At 45.1% G+C, this 17,949-nt stretch overlaps 1 long non-coding RNA gene across 1 annotated transcript in view; it reads left to right on the forward strand.

Moving 5' to 3' along the window:
- Positions 1–12,515: 12,515 nt before the first annotated feature.
- The window catches only part of LOC124210518, a 50,575-nt gene continuing 45,141 nt past the window's right edge, over positions 12,516–17,949 (forward strand). Inside the window, exons 1-2 of the long non-coding RNA XR_006881228.1 lie at positions 12,516–13,116; positions 15,200–15,304. This is a non-coding gene — a long non-coding RNA (uncharacterized LOC124210518). The remainder of the gene's footprint in view (positions 13,117–15,199; positions 15,305–17,949) is intronic.

Consider the following 17,949-nt stretch of genomic DNA (forward strand, 5'->3'; position numbering starts at 1 on the left):
GCGACCCATATCCTTCTCCATTCTCTCCGTGTGCCTACACACACACACACAGAAAGAGAAAATAGTTGTATGTATTACTACACAGAGAAAGAATAGAGAGGGACCGAGCGTGATGCCAGAAACTCCATAGCGGGTCGATACTGGCGCCCAGCAGCTCCTTGGCGTGTTTCTCGGCCGTCTGTATGGGCTGTACATACTCTGAGAGCTGCAAGCATTCTTTTTTTTCTGTTTGGAGGGGTGGCTGCTGTTGCTGGCCGGGGTGCGTGTGGATTCATGTGGAGGTAGATCATGTATGTATGTGTGTGTATAGACTTAAGCCCTATATAGCGTTAGACTGTTAGGCCGGGCCAAGGAAAAAACCGAGTCCCCCCACTCGTCCGCAGTCCCGCGATAACTCCCGCACCGGCTATATCGCTTTCTATAGTGGCTAATTCTTTTAGCTGTTGGTCCTTATAACATACATTACCATGGCATCTCTTTTTTTGTTTTGTTTTGGTTCTCCTTCTTATAGTCCAGCCAGTTATGGCCCCTGTGTATTTGTTCCCCGCACAATTTTCGGATGGAAATTTTCCTCCGGGAAAAAAAAATCTGCCACGAAACAGTGTGTGGGCGCCCAGGGAAAACACACTTACTGCAGCATAATCAAGTCATAACCTTTTTCTCCCTTATTCAGCTCAACGATTTATTTTTTGGGTGGGTAACAAAATGAAAATGGCGAACCGGCTGAACTTTTCTATTATCAGCCGGAATATATACTATATTTCCTCGTGAGCGGTATATAGCGGGAGCGTTCGCCATCACATAAAAGAGTTGTTTGCCTTCATCCGTCAAATTTAACCGGTGCTTCACATTATATATTTCCCCCTTTTTTTCTTTTTCGTTCCAATTTCTTCTCCTTTTTTTTAATATTTTTGGGTTGTTCATTTATCAGTTCGTAGGCAGTTGTGTGCTGACGTCTTATACACACGCAACCGGCACGGAACTGATTGGCAGATTATAATGACTTTTGGGGGGGAAGGCCGTGTATAATACGCATTTGATGTGCGCTATATATAGTGTATATTACTATTATTATTATTATCGTGTAGAAGAGAGAAGAGAGAGAGATGCGCTCAACAGCAAAGAGAACGGAAGAAACTCTTGTGTTGCTCCTGGCTGCTGGATGGGCTTTGATGTCGTTATCTTTTTATATGATTTTTGCTCTCTGCCTTTTATAGGCCTACACGACTGTGCACTGGTGCTATATATACGGTCGTAAAAGTTTCCCTTTGGGCTGGTGCCGGGGCGCAAAATTTATCGACTGTTTGATTGATGATTTCACGTTCAAATGGAGACGTAAATGTTGGGGAATAAAAATCGTATCGTATCTCAACAGACGTGGCCATAACAATGAGAGACGCCGAGAGACGCTGGCTGTGTGGGAGTGGGGGGGAGGAAAGGGCGGGGGTATGTATTAGGTACAAGAAAGCGGGTGATTTATACATCGATCGCATTCAATATCATTTCGTCGGCTCAAATTTGATGACAGTTTGAATTAATGTATCCGACACGCTCTCTCTCTCTCCCTTTTTCTTTTTGTCTTATTCACGTCGCATCAAAACTGAGACTGATGACGTGATCTTGTAAGTTTTTGGATATTTCCAACCAACTGTCTTTCCTCGTTCATGTCGCTCTTTTGTCCTGGCTGCTGGACAAGCGCAACTGGATCCAGCAGAGCAGCTCGCTCTGCGGATGGGTCTCGATTCATTTTTCTAATGCACTTTGCTTATAGTAGGGGGGAAATAGTAAGTTCCTTCTTCTTCTTGATGTAATATACGTTTCTACGAAGGCAGCAGCAGCAGCAGCAGATTGATGACAAAGGAGGGGTCGCTTTTTCGGTGGGGGGGTAGTAGGCGACAGCCAAAGTAAAGTAGACCCTCTTGCCCTCTCCATCATCTGCTGCCAGTCGGGAGCAAGGAGCGTGATGCATGATCCCGCGGCAGCAGCAGCCCCCAAACCCCACCCCAGCAACCGACCACACATTCCCACTATACTTGCCCGTCATCGAGTTGCACAGCAGCTAAAGGAGAGATCGAGCTGCTGAATCTCCCAAGACCCGTTTTCATCCGCCCAGGACGCCCTGGGACTCGTCGTTCTTCTTCTTCTTCTCTTCTTTTTCCATCGACACTAGTCAAGTGCTTTTGCGCCATGTTTCAATTTTCCAATTGAATTTAGAACACGGAGACAAAACGCATTTAGGTGAATAAAGAAAATCAATTCCTGGGTTATTGTTATATATATGTAGGTGATGCTTCAAAGGCGGAAAAGTCTTATTTTTTTAAATAGTCGGGAAGGCGGGAAATTCGGTTTTATTTTCGGTAAAAATCCAAAGAGGATTGGTGACGAATTGAAAACGTGTCGAGCGAGGTGAATTCTGTAATCCCTGCGCCATGCCCAGGGAGTTGCTTAGAGGCCTCTCTCTCTCTCTCTGCCAAAGCGTTGGGTGTGTGTGTAGAGCACACAAGGCGGAGGCGGCCGACCAGCAGCAAACAGCCGCAGCCGAGAGAGAGAGAAAACGGAGGGGGTCGCAGCAATGATAAATCTCAGAAATGGGAAAACAAACGGGTCGGGAGTTTTGTGTGAGACACATCAGAGTCATCGGGATCCTCCTTGTGTGTGTCACATTTCTTTGCTTTGGCACTAGGCCACTCCTGGGTGCGGAGAGTTTCCAGCAGCTGGATTTTGGGTACTAGCCTGAGAACCTAGCGGCTATCGTCGCAAGTTCTCTCCCTTTGATGGGAAATCAATGCCGGCCGGCAGCTCTACACAACAGGCCATTGATGACGAACGCCGGCATTGTTGGCCACCTACCCCCAAGTACATAGATAGAAGCCTTTTGAGTTTTGAGCTACGTAGAGAGTTGAGAAAAACATGGGGGATCAATTTTTGGGCCTCTGCTGCTGATTTCATGCGCTCGGTGCCAGGCGCTTTTCTCTTTGCGGCCGTTTGGTCCGTTTCTCACTCGTCCCTGGGTCCTCCTCCGCCATGTTTGATGTGTCTAGATCGATCACGTTCAAATAGCTGGGCGAGAGCCCGCCCTGTTAGGGGGGCTCCTTTTTATCCTCTATAGAGACTAAACAGTCCGGCCAACAGTCGGCTAGGTAAATATGCCCGGGTAAATGCAGAAATGCGCTCCTTACTGCAGCACAGTCAGGAGTGTTTCATATTAACGTCGCTCGCGTGTTATATTTTCCCAAAAAAGGGGGGGTAGGAGTGGGAGGTTGCCGGTGAATTCCATTGGGTCCCGAGTCCAAATGCTGGAATCTAAGGATCCGAGAGAAGTTGAGCTGGATCGACACCCGATCTAGTTGAGAGTGTGGGCAGGTTCTGGCGGGCTGGGATTTTGGACGGCAGCTTTCAATCGATTGGCTTGACATGTCTAATATTTATCGCGACGCTCGTCTATATTTGTACTACACCCGCCATTGATTGATGTCTGGGAATATCTTCTTTCTTTTTCTTTGCTCTTCTCCTATCGAAATGGTTGGCGGCCAATAATCCACGGGATTTCCTCCTCTCTCTGAGCAGTCAGAGGTTGAATGCCCAGCTTCTTCTTCTTCTTTTTTGGGTCCGTCTCTTTTCGATTGCATACATAAACGCCGGCGCCATCTCTCTCTCTCTTTATACCAATACACACGGAGATGTCTGAAAAGCCCGGCCTATATAGTCCTCTATAGATCCAGCAGCACACACAGCCCCAGCACTGTATATATATGTATACAGTAAGTATCTATATAAATAAAAACGGACGCCGAGCTTTGGGCTTATGTTCGCTCAATATGAAAGTGGCGGCTGTAATGATGGGCCTCTACTAGCTCCTTTTCTTCTTCGTCTTCTTCTGCTGCTGCCATCCAGGGGTCAACGACTATAAAAGCGAAACAGAAGGAGAAGGGCACACCCATCACGGCAACGCCTGGCTGCCAACGGAAAAGAAAAAGAAAATTTCCGGCTTCTACATACGTACTAAATTCTATATTTAATATACGGGCCGGCGAGTGTGTGTATAGTATACGGACAATTCGGGCCGGCGCTGCTGCCGCCGAGAGTTGCGGTGGCGTCGGCTTGAACGGACGGAAACCCCAGCATTGCTCTAGCTTCTTATATCTATCGTAATATAGAACGACTATATACAGTACACGGATAGAATGAGAAGGAGAGAGCACATGGGCTTATGTGTATGTCTCTGTATTAGAAAGGTCCCGGCCGAGTGGTCCGTAGATATTCTTGCCTCTCTGTGTGTCTATTTATATTCCATGGACCATATCATGAAAGGGAGGAAACAAACCCAAAATTGGAGTTTAATTTATACAGCACAGAACAACGGAAATCTGTTGCCTAATACTTGTGTGTTGTATGGAAAAGAACTTGTATTTGCTGCGGCTTTAGAGATCCTTGCTTTTGTCTCGACAAAGTTCGTAATTACGTTCGAAACCGCAATTAATTTTACCCCAACCGCCAATCGTTTGATTGGCTTTGATATGTACTCCCAATCGACGTGGACGGGTTCGGTCAACTGGTTCACTATTTAGATGCCGGCTGACTGATCTATATTCGAGTGAACGTCTCTTATAGCTTCTAGCAGATTTAATATCAAATGGGAGAAACAAATATTGAAAAGACTTGACAGTATAGAATGGAGAAAGATGGGGCCTCTGGCTTTACCTTGTCTCCCTCTTCTTGTCTAGCGCATCAATATAAATAACACACAGTTTGTGTGTGGGTGTATGGTCCAGCAATATCTAGCCAGCCCGCCTCCCTTTTATTCTTTTTGAAGGAGAACTGGACAGAGGTGCGAAAGTTGAAAATCAAAAAGGGACGACACAATCCAAAATTCACAGTCCAAAGTTGCCGACTCGCTTTCAAGTCCATCTACGCGAGTTTCTTGTTGTACCCGGTGACTTTGGAAAGTAGAAAAAACAAAAGTTTAATTGCCTGACTGAAATCAATGAATAAAAACCCGTATGATCACGAAGCGCTGTACAGTTAATCTATTTGCATATGTCCAACGGAGAAATGGAAAAAAGCTAAAAGAAAATATTTTGGCGTCCGGGTTTTGGTTCTTGATTTATTGTGCGACTCGGGCCATCAGGGGATCGAGCGTCCAGCAGCCACAGTTTCATCAGAGACGCCGTTGAGATAATTATGGCCGGCCCCGAAAAACAAGCTGTGCTAGCTGCTCCCCACCCTTACATGTCTTTTTTATTTTATTTATTTGTTTCTATTCTGGTCGATTCTTTTCCCTCAATGTCTGTCTCCAGCTACACAATCGACCAAAAAAGAAAAAAAGAGAGAAAATAGGAAAATAGGAGAGAGACAGACAGACGGACGGGCAGAGAGTAGTATGTAGTATTGGATCAATCAAATTGGACAGAGGAAGCCGCGTGATTGGATGCTGCACCTCCGGCGCGCTCCTCATTACACGTCCGGCAGACACCCGGGGTCGCAACACAATACAACCACACACACACACACACGCACAGTGTGATTGAGTTGGTTACCAGAAGCATTCAGCAGCATCGCTCTCTTAACTGAAAATCTAACTCGCTAAGAATTAACTCTAATCTCAGAGACCGACTAAATAGACTAGGATAAAGAGTCACTCGGATATGCTATTTTTCTCTAGATAAAATAAGACGCCAATGGGTGAATTGACCCGATGAGTTTTGTGTGTTGCAATAACCTGAGCAGAAGCAGCAGCCCGTCGATCCGTAATGAATAATTGGATATTACAGGAATCTCATCTCTTTCTCTCTCTCCAGAGTTCTTCTCTCATTTGATTGAGACTGGCTGCTGGGGGGAGTATAGGGATGTGTGTGTGTACTATGTATACACTCAGCAGCAGCAGAGAGCGAGAGTCGAATTCAATCAATAATCTGAATAATATCAAGCTGGCTGATATACATTTATGTCGTGTGTGTATATATACGCCGAGCTCTTTTTGGCCGTGCTCCGGAATGGATTCACTATCCAAGATGAGTTTCTCTGAGCTCCTCTTTTGTGATTTCTCATCCACTTTCTTCATTCGTTTCCTTCTTCTTCTTCTTCTTTTTCTAAAAATTTTAAAAAGGGCAAAATAATAATACAAATAAAAAAGGGGTTTCTGTGTGTGCTACATCGTCGTCGTCATCTTCTCGGTTGCTTCCTCTGTTTGATTGAATGATTTCTTCCCTTTTCTCTACTTGGCTGCTCTTATTAGCTCCTTGCTCTCTTATTTAGACAGGCAACTCTCCCCGAGATTTTTCCTTTTTTTCCCCTTGCGGGGCCTCCCGTGATGATGAAAAGTTCGTAGAGTCTAAACCCCCACCTCTTCAGTTGCTTATTTTTGTTTCATGGGCTGGTTGATTTGTCTACCGATTTCGACTGTACCATTTGCGCCGTGTCAGGCATCGATCCCCACCTCGGCACGTGCTCGACACAGTGTCTTAAGAAGCAGCAGCCACCACCCCATACAGTATGTATGGAGTATAAACAGCATAGTAGTAAGCTCGGTCTAGTTGTGTGTGAAGTTGTGCAGTTATTCCCGACCGAGGGATAGACGGATGCGTGGGAGCCCAACGGTCAGTTGTTGGATATCAGCCCGGCAGCAGCAGCAGAGACGAGAGAGAGGCTAGCAGTCTTATAACAACTGTAGGCCTAAATATAGAGTGAATGTACATACTACACTGCACTATACATATATCTACGTCGCCTCTAAATGGTTCTGAGATTTTTCCCCTTTTTTGTTTGTAGCCTTTTTTGTATTTTATTTGATTTTATTTCGCTTTCACGCCCGGCACGACTACTTACTTGTTATATTCCGTTGCGTACTTGCATGAAAACTGTAACGCGCTCTCAGCGCTATTGTCCTCCTCCTCCGTCTCTAGTCCCGCTACTGCCGGCTGCGCGGATTTTCGTGAGAGGTGAACTTGAATAAGTGGAAGGCTTAGCGGAATGGTGTAAGAGAGAGAGAGAGAAGAAAGTGAAAGAACAGGCAATAGAGAAACGGGAATGAAGGAAGAAGAAAAAGAAAAAGAAAAAGAAAGAGGAGGGTTCGGGAAAAGCTCCCGGAGATGGAAACCCATCGATCAGGATCGAACAGCCAAGGCCAATGGCTGGGCTGGCTGCAGCTTCATGCAGCAGCAGCCCAGCAGGAAACAGCTTCATGTGCTCTTCCCTTCTTGTTTCGATCTTCTTCTTTTCCTTTTTTTACTTGCTGCTGCTGCTGCTGCCGCCGCCTTTTCTTATTGAAAATTGTTTCCCCTCTTGATTTTCTACCAATATCTTGTGGCCCTCCCCATCCATCAGTCACGACTCTAGCGGGGAAGCGACTCGAGATGCCACGTCTTGATTAAGGCCGTGCAAGAAAGAAACCAGGCAGCACGGAAAAACAAACACAACCAAAAATAATAATAAGACCAACACCAAGCGCGCAAAGGGTCAGGACTATTTCTTTTTATTATTTATTTCGTTTGACTTGAAAACGCGTCAGAATGGATGGCGTCAGTGCGCAACTGACGAGGATTTTTCCGTATTATAATCAATTAATAATTATATGAAATAATAACCAATCTAGTATACCTCACCGTCTGCTTTTTTTTTCGGTTTTCATTGGCTGATTTCTCGCGGCGTGTAACAACATTGAACCGAGTTATTGTTTTGTTTTTTCCTCCCCACTAGCGGCGGATTGGTTTGATTTCCTTGCGACAGTTTCCGCGAAACTCCATTTTCCTCTTTCGGGTACGGCAATTGAAACAACGGAAGTTTTCCATCATTTAATTACGCGCCGAACAGAGGAGAGAGAGAGGCCAATTTTGCTTCTGTTCAAAGTGATTCGATCGAAATAAACGATCGAAAAAAAGTTGCTCGCCTAAAAAAAGTAAAGAAAAAGGAAAATTGGTTCGTTCGATTCGAACCCGCGTTCCATATACCCGTTGACATTTTTTACTCGGCATCGATTTCTCCGAGCGTATAATGATGACCCAAATCAAATCTAGTGTGTCTCCTACTAAGATTTATAAGATACACACTCGGACGTAGAAGTTAAGTCTGCTGTGTCTATAGTGTACGGTACAATACGTCTAGAAGAGTTTTATCGGCACGCCATGGTTTTCGATTGATTGCCGCGTCCTTCTCCTTGACCCTGACGTTTTCTGGCAACAACTCAAGAAATTTCTACCCAGCCAGCCAGCCAACAGCAGCAGCAGCAGTACACTTTTCTTTTCATTAACATTTACACAGCAGTCTTGTTATTGGGTAGTAGTACTAGTAGCTCTCTGACGGATGTAATCCGCCCGTAACGAACCCGGCTAATGTAAAATTGATGAATTTCTCATTCAGCGCCCGCCCCGGATTGTTATTATGGGACATGACTAGTCCCACGAAATTGGGTTTACGTAAGGGCAAGTTAATGATTTTTTCCTGGTGACCGCGCTATTGCGTCACACTCCTCTCGAGTTTGGCGACGCCCAACCTAGCCGTGGGATTCACCAATAAGTGAAGCGATGACCTTTTCTTTATTGATTAGCGTCTGAGAAAAGCCCAGCGAGGGGGAATTATTCATCGAGTTACAAGACGACACGGTTTGTTTTGGGAGGATTTTCTCGCATTACCGCATATCGTGGGTGTCAAACACTCTGGGTCCCGGCAACCAAAAATAAATCAATCAAAACGGGAATAATGCAACGTGTACCAGCACAACAGACATTACATATAGATACGTAGTGGTGGTGGCATACAAGTTGGCCCGAGTTAAAGGCTCGTTACGTCCTGCGTTGGCGTATTGAATGATTGACGTCAGCTGGACGTCGCCACCGAGGAGATAAAACCGCCAAAAGTTTCATTTTCTCGGTTGCTTTGACAATCAACTCGGTTGCCGACAATCGATAATAATAATAACCCACCGTTGTCTAAAATCTTTCATCTTCGATTCTATTGCCGGCTATTAAAAAGCTAATTACAAGCTAATTATCTAAATGAAAAACTATTCGTTCACCGCGGCCAATGTCCCTTTTACGTAATACTTTTTACAACTTTTATCTTTTTTGGTTTCTTTTCTTTCTCGACAAGAGCTCATTTTCTTTTTCTTTATTCCGGCGCTCAATCAACAAGTTTAGATCTGACGCTGTCAGATGGATGTCAATTGTGGACAGTTTCGTTTAGCCCATCCGTCTCGTCCCGTCGCGGCCCTCCCTCCGATATGTGGCCCAATCCCCTTAACTTATGGACAACTCACGTCCTGCTGCAGCCGAAAGTAACAAGAAGACAACGGGCTCATTTCGGGGTCCGCTTCTGACTGTCATGACGTGTGTCATGTGTCACCAATATTTCGTCGTGTACGAGCGACCCCCCATCTTCTTCTTTCTTGTTTGATTACAATAATCAGGAAGGCGTTCGATACATGTAGCGTCGAGCCTTTTTCATGGATCCGTCTGGACGATGTGGACGTGTTGAGCCGACGATATACAGACGCGGTCGATCGATGATGTTGTGAGCGTAGGCGTATTACATAGAAGACCATTTTGAGTGACACTAGGTATTAGTCTCTGGGTTTCACATGTCTCTCTTTTACACGGATGTTGTAGGGGGGCGTCCTAATCCGGAATTCCTTTTCATCCTTGAACACGTCTTAAAGGAGAAGACGAGTCTGCCCACCTTTGGTATTTGTGTAACAAACACGGCGGCGGTGCCTGTACTATATCCGTTTGCCAAGCCGGATGTTCATCACGTTATTTCGGATCGAATTATTAATACTGGGACTCGGATTATTCGACTCGTATTCGACTTCCAGTCACGTCGATACTACCACCCCGCAGGCTGCGTGAGTTTCTTACGCGTTGGATGCGCAAATTTGAATTTTCGCGCTTAAAAAAAATGGGATGGAAAATAGCGGAAGAGGTGATATACACAAAGTTCAGTGAAATGAAGTACGTCTAGTACGTCTAGTATGTCTAGCTAGGAGGCTAGACTGTTTCTATCTGATTCGAGGCGCACACACACACATATGCAGCTGCTGGCAACACTCTATTTAGTCTTAGATCCGGTGCAGCAGCAGCAGCAGCAGCTCGAGAAAGCGGAAGTCATTGCCTTTTCTCTCCTTGCTGCCTTATTTTTGATCTCTTTTTATTATTTATTTTTCACGCCAGAGCGGATGTTACAGCCTCTAGACTCTTCCCTTTTGCTCTGTGTTGAGGAGGAGGGGGGAATAGAAGAAGCGGATAGCCGATAGCTCGATGGATGAACTGCTGTGCGGAGGCGAAGCGAAACGAGGCGGCTCCGTCTCAAACTCGTACAAGCAGCGGAAATGACATCCGTTTTGGGGCCAGACCTTTTTTCTTTTCATTTCTCTCTTTCCACCATTCGAAAAATATCGACCAGACTCTCGATAGTAGCACGTTATGCAACTCTCTGGTGCACCAACTAACATATACTACAGCTATTCCGTTGTAGAGTACATTATATATCCAATTGGAACGCGTTGGCGGAGTTGAACATTCATTGGGCTCGGGTAAATCGGGTTAAATGTTCCGAGCAGTTCTAATATCCCATGGTGGTGCCATCAAAGCATCTTCTGCTGATGATTTTGATTTTATTTTTGAAATAAAAGGGAAATACTACAGTATGAATTCCCATTTTCTTTCAATGCGCTCATCTCCTCTTTTGTGTCAGTCGAGGCTTTTGTGGCGCACAGATGTCGGGTAAGAGAAAGTTGCGATTGCACCCCGTTCCTTTATAGATTCTGATAATAAATGTGAGTGTGTCGTTTTTTGACGATGCGCGGAAGCGGACGGGATTGGACGGGCACGGCGCATTTGGCTGCCATTCGGATATCAACGGGTGAAAAAAAGAAAAGGAAAAAGACTCGTCTCCTTTTTAAGGACTAAACATAATAAAAGGACTCTGAATGAAAAGAGAAAAAAAGGACGGAAGAAAAATAACATTTGCTCCTAGAAAATAAGAGCCTTTCTCTCTCTGTCTGTGTCTCTTCTCCAATCTGACAAATGATCCCTCTTCGTTCTAGACTCTCCTACTTCTTCTTCTTCTTTTTCCAGCACGTCTCTTTATCTGTGCGTCTGTCGCTATAGTTCCGGTGCCGGAACATCAGCAGCCCACGCACCCGGTCCTCAGAACCAAGCCCCCTACCACCACTACCAATATATACTCGTGTGTGCTATATAGCGTGTGTTGTGTACTCGAGAAAAGATTTGCATAAAACGCGTCGCATCGTGCAACTGTCGTGCCATTTGTATACTTATCTGGGGGAGGCGGGCGGGGGGAAGGCCTTTTGCCCGTCAAGATATATCTAGTCAGCCGCCCGCTATATATATTGGCTATAGACTTTCCTTTCCTCCATGTTGTAGGTATATAGATGCGCGTATAGTGCAGGCTGCATTATATAGGCGTTTACACTCGGGGTCTCTGGCGGAGCTCCGGTCTAGATGGAATAGTCGTCGGTAGTTTTTTCCCAGCGAGGGAAAGGAGACGAGCGGATGGGAATTGTCGGGGCCCATTGTCAGCGTGACGGCGGAGACGACCCAACTTTTCGGGCGGGGAATTGGGCCGCCCGGCCTTAGAGAGAAGCTCGTGTAGAACAGTTGCGGTCAATAAAACAAATACAAGAAAGAAGAAAAAGAAAGAAGAGTGTCGGGGCTCCTCCGTCTCTTTTTCTTGTGTAGCATTCACTCCCGCAGCCCGAAAGAAATTTTTTTTATTTTTATTTTAATAGAAACAAGTTTCTATATTATTGGGCGGCTTTTGAAAACGGCTGGAGAGTTGGGATGACAAAAGGAATCCGAGTGGGGCCAATAAATAATCCGCCGCTTCATCCGCATATTCCCTGGAAATGGCAGCTCATTCGTTCATTCATTATGTACAGCCCAGGGTGAATTAAGAATTGAATCAAAAGCTTGGTTCCAATTAAGTATGCATGTAGACTGATATTTTAACCATTCGCAAGGAGTAATAAAACGCTGAACCTTCCAGCGGAGGAGAACGGAAAAAGGAAAAAGAAAAGAAAAAGTTGTCAAAAGCTGACTGTCGTGGTATTATTAATGAAATAAGTTTCAACCCGAATATGGTAAGTACGTTTTGTGGCATTGCATCCGTGCTGGCGGTAGCGCACGTTCGCACACCTACACACACACGAGCGCGCGTGCGACACACAGCAATATCAGCATATCAAAACTCGGATGAGGCCATGAGGGCAGCAGTGGTGGTGCAAAATAAACAGAAACCAACCTAGAGATGTATAAATCGATCGATTAAAAATTCAATGTGAAAAACAAAAATTAAAATTAAAATTTATATTTTTTGTATTAATCAATAATTTTTTTATTAATCAGATTAAATTTAATCTAAATTTAAACATTAAGTAATCGATTATTAAAAAGAATGCACAGCGGGGGTGTATTTAATCACACCTTGACAACCTTGTTTCAAAACGGGGGGAAAGGGTAAGCAAAATGTTAAAATGGCGGGCGAGGGTTGACCGCGTTGAGATCAGTTGGTGGCGTGGTAGGCACAGATGAAAGGTTGTTTCTATTTCGAGTGGCGTTTCTAAATGGACGAAAAAAAAGTATCTGCAAGAAAGTAGATTGCAAAAAGGAATTGCCTCAAGTGTTCTAATAGGTTTTTGGCACGCTGGGGAAGAGGAGAAGGACGACGTGGTTGTGTGGCATATCTCCCTCGCGTGATCGCAACGTTTCTCTCAGTCTCTCTGTAGCCCGGCTGATTTGCGAGGCCAGCAGTGAAGAACACAAACAGTCGCAAGAGAAATATCGTTTGCAGTGCACTTTTCTTTTGCCATTGCCAACAAGAAGGAGACGACGATTCTTGTTGCAGATCGAGTGAGACCTGCGCCGAGAGAAGCGCGAAATGCCGGATAAAGAGCAAGTTGTCCGGCCGTCAAGACCTCACAAAGGACCAACATCCAACACCCGAAAGACGTTCGTCGTACATCGAGCGTGTCACGATATAAAAAACTTTAATAACACTCAAAATCACTCGTCGAGTCTATCCTCGACTGGTCTGGGTTAGACTCGGTTGGCAGCCATCACTTTCTCCCGTCCCGGCCACGTGACGAAGGAAATCCCATCGCCAGAGGTTAGTTTTTTTTGTATTCATTTCCTCGAATTCCTTCGCCATTTCACGTTCTTTTGGAATCGTAATTTCCCGTCCTTTTTTTGATGGTCGAAATGTCGCTGTAACGACATGTAAGAGTGCAACAGCGACGTATACGTACATATAAGTTGATATGGTCATTTCGATCTATGCAGGCAGTAAAAAACGGCCCAGACTTAAACAGCTAGCACGTCCATCTGCACAGCCTTTTGACTGCTTTATTTCGTTTGCCATTAGTGTGTGTGTGTGTGCTGTTGCTTACTGCAGCTGAGAGCTTTCAAGTGTTTCGTTTACCTCGGTGCCATCACCGTGGTGCACTTGCACCTACTTTGGCTCGACACTCGGGTTCAATCAACTGAATTCTTTTCTGAGCACTTCTCCCCAGCTGCTAAAGTTTGCGGATATTATTATTATTCAGTCAAAAAAGTCTTACACAGTGTCCCCCCACTTTTTTTCCCGGTTGGCCGGGATTGGTGGATAAGGGCAGAGGCGTACAGTAGAAGATTACGAAAGAATAGTTGCGGATATACTAAAAGAGAGAAGCACTGTGGATGGAAGGGACAAAGGCGTGCGTGAAGCATTTCACGCTCTTTGCAGACACACAAAAGGTAGTCGGAAAAGAGACTTTCTTTCTTATATGCATCATGGTCTAATCCCTGTGTGCTGGCTCATCCCGTTTCTTTAGAGGACAACAATTCTGAAAAGTCATAACTGGTAGGGCGTTAGGGACAGCCGCGGGAGGAAATCACATGAAAAAAAGAAACGAACTCGTCAGTTGTCTATGTTATTTATAGAAATAGTACATGAGAGAGAGAAAAAAACGCCCAGTTCATCAACTTTCTGACGGATTCAATTTTGAAGATTGGAAGCTTTGAATTTAATATCATCCTTTTGACTTTGTTATTTTCTTTTTCTTCTTGGGAATAGTTTTATTTCATTTTCTTGGGATCCCCATTGAAATATGTCTTTTCATATACTTTTCAGTCTCGGTAGATTATCTTCGGGTTCGATTGGAGTACAAAACGTATGCATAGTAGACAGTCTGGGAAATCTTTATTTGATTTTTGTTAATTTCTTTACCAAGTCAAATGAAATATGAGAATGGAACATCTTAAGCCCTTTCCTATACTCTAAAAGCTACATCGTGTTGTTAACGTAAGCCCACCGTGTATAGATTATAAATAGGCCAATAATAAAGAGCTGCTTCATATTCGGTTTTTTGAAAGAACACTTTTTTTTTTCAGCTAGCGACTTGATCCCGTCTTTGAATAGATATTATATGCTGGTAATAATGAAATTGAACCGGCTGTTCCAAATTCCAATTGATCCGCTTTGCTGTGTTATCGCTAATCGAATCGCTCCTTTTTTTTATGTCCTTTTGTGTGGTTGGTTTGGTACGTACACGACTGGGTTTGATGGCCCCAAGAAGTCAGAAACTTCAAACAGTTTGGGTGTGGGTGGAGCCGGGGCAGCAGCGGTATATAGCACGGTCTAGTATATGGAGCAGCTATAACAGTTGCAGCTGGGTCCAATTGCGTCTCGTCTTTCAATGCCGCTTTATCCGAGACATCGGCACAATACATTATTGATGCAAGTGTATATATTGCTCTGACGTACATGACATTGGGCTCTGCGTAAAACGCATAGGTTTCAGTGCCAACTGCCAAGTCTCTTATCGAAAGAGCCATCGTCTTACCATTTGCGCACTTCTTCAGAGCCTTAGTTCGCTTTGAACGTCTTCCAAGCTCTAGCCCGCTCCCTCTCTTTTATATGTGTGTGTACGGCCATAAGGACTGCTTGCAGGTTGGGGGATCTGCTCTATAAGATCCTGGAGCAAGGCCGAAAGGCATGGTGGGCTTTGATGTCGTCGAATGCCTAAGCATATTTGCCTTATATACTCCGTTTTTCTCTTTTCAGAGTATTGGGTTCGCCCCTTTTAGTTTGCCTTTAAGATGAGAAAAAAAAAGTAATACGAGGCTGGTATCTGATTTCATGTCTACCCGTCACTCCACTGTTGTTACGTCAGTTTTATTGACTCTTTCCATTTTTTTTTTCATCCCCACAGAAATGCGGTCGAGCCAGCTTTTTCGACGAATTCTGCTCCGCATCAAATTGGACGACGTCTGGCTCCTGATGTGCGACGCTTGATGGTCTCCTCACAAAGATGAAGGTAAGAAATCCATCCCGTCATGGACTGGCTTATCATCTGGTTATTCGTTAATTTCAAATGAGCGTGGAGAGAGAGGCGGACAGAGGAGTCTCGTTATTGGTATAGATGTTAGGCTTTCATTTCCAAGGAACTGTTTAAGAGCGGCTAGGTTATTAGAGGGGCGTTAATGTAGTGGGCCAGGCTGCCGAGATGAGAAGTGAAAGAGATGAGACTTTGGGGGCCCAGCCGGGGTTATAAAGGGAGCCTATCAGTGTCTCCGTGTGTAGTAAACTAGTAATCCTTCAATGCCGTATACCAATCGCGTTGGGGCTCATAATTGGACGAGTCTAAATGAACTGCATCCGGGTGGGGGGGTACTCGCCGGCTATATCAAGACTTGATGGGCACATTGAACGGGCGAAACTAGCTGAAGGATGAACCGGTCGCACATATAGCGGGGATCATTGCTGCTTCTCCTCATCCCGCTCCTGCTGTTTATGACATTAACTGATGGTCTCCATTTCTCTATACACCGCCACTCACTAGAGAGACTCACGGTTTGCGAGCAGTATGCATCTGACCGTGAGGGGCCAGAAGGGAAAAAGAATCGAAACGGGTGACTGGCACGCGAAATGGCGTGGATCCGTTCGGCTCTTTCCGTCTAGTCGCTTCAGCGCTCGCCTCCACCCGGGGTCTCGTTGTTTTTGGAGAGTCGAGTCCGCGTTTGCAGGCGACAGGTCGTCCGTCGTTAGTCTAAGTGAAATGTGTCCACCAATTGAATCCAATTGAAAACTGCCCGACGGCTCCAGCCCGTCCGTCGTGTGTAGACTGGACAGGGCGCAATTGCGCTGTGAACCATCGGTTGCCCACGTCACCGACACCCTGACATTGAGAAATGTCTTGGATGTGAGTTATCGCACAAGTACGGTCTCCGCCTAGCATCAATTCGCTTTCAACTAACACGGTAGATACAGTTTGAACTTGTTGATGCCGTGTCAATGGCACGGCCCGTCTCCCGGTCGTCGATTACAAAGCACACCGTCGACCCAAGGGCTCGGCTGCGCATTTGAATTTTACCAGCAAAGTCTTCGTTTGATGCTGATGCCCATCAGACTTGGGCGTGTCTGTCGGGGAATCGTCATTTTTTTTTCTTTTTGCCCACTCCCTGCCCGTCTGACTGTCTCTGCCTTATATGTACTTGCATATCTGTTCAAGTGAAAGACTCGTTACGACCAATCTCCTCCTTTGCTCATTATTCTGGCCAAACGTTCCCTGAAAACGGCAATCAGTGATCGTTGCTGCCAATTTATGCGCGCGCTTCATCTTTTTTTCATTCAAATTCGATTAGGCACAATGACGAACCAACTTAAAAATTACTGGACAAATGATCAGTCGCATTTGCTTAGTTTTAGTTGCGTACGACACTTTCGTTTACGCTTTGTGACTTGATCTATCGCGGTGTTCACCTATGACGTCGTGATGGACGAAGATATTGGATTATTGCTGAGCCATAATTTCAGGATTTAAAAACAAAATCACTGTTTTCCGTCCTTTTGCGTTGATTACCATATCGGGGATGCGTCATCACCGCGTCATCGGCACTCCTTTCCCCACCGCTCCTGTCAAACTCTTTACTTCCAGTCTCTCGTTCAGTCGCTCTCTTTTGTCTGATGGGCCACAATGCAATCAGATGTGACGTCGGTAGCCCCCGCTGTTGATGCCAGAGTCGAAAACTGGCAGGCCGGATCAATAATGCAAAGATAAATTGTACGTGATGACGGGAGAATGAAAAATAGGGGAAAAAAGAGACGAAATTTGTGTTGCCTAGCAGACGGGAGCGACGAAGTGAGCATGTGAACAAGATAGCGCGAAATTCATAAATTAAGTAAAGAAAAGAAGAAAGGCAGGAGTTCGACTTTGTAATCTTTTCTGTGACCGAGCGAGAAAAAGATGGCAAAGAGCAAGGGGGACATGATTATTCATTTGCCAGTTTCATTCAGCTCGTAACCCCCCGCCGTTGCACACGATGGCTGGTCGATGCCAGTCAGTCAGCTGCAGCAGTAAAAGAGCATTAGCTCGATTGGGAAGGCTGGCTGATGGGATTCTTCCCATATATTACAGCAGAAGCGGCAGCAGCAGCAGCAGCTACTGCATCTTCGTCTCCCGTTCCCAATTTGATGCCGCATATATAGGTCTTCAACGAAGACGACGACGACGGCATATGTCGTCTTTCACAATGACGTTCGCCTTTGATATTCATCCGCCCAATCTTCTTCTTTTCCGCTATTTTCCTGAAATGACAAATTACGTAAAGAGATAGAAGCGACTCGGCCATTTCATAACGAGATGGCAAAACATCACGAGTTAGAGCCAGACCGGCATCACCATTTGCCAGACTCGCTAGCACTAGACAGTATATTGCAAGTAAGCTATATAGACTGATCATCTTAATCAGTTTATCTCGCCGTCGGAATAGTGCTCCGACAGACCAGAACAATTTTGTTGGCTCATGTTATCCTTCCATTTCAATCTCATCGCGACATGTCGAGTCACTCGACAACTTTTCTAATAAACATCCTCCCGTTTTATTTAGTATTTGTATCTTTATACTACATATTATATGTATATGTACTTTTCCATTCCGAAAAGATCGTTATCCAAGTTGG

Source organism: Daphnia pulex, chromosome 2 (genome assembly GCF_021134715.1).
Source record: "Daphnia pulex isolate KAP4 chromosome 2, ASM2113471v1".
Classification (NCBI taxonomy): Eukaryota; Metazoa; Arthropoda; class Branchiopoda; order Diplostraca; family Daphniidae; genus Daphnia; species Daphnia pulex.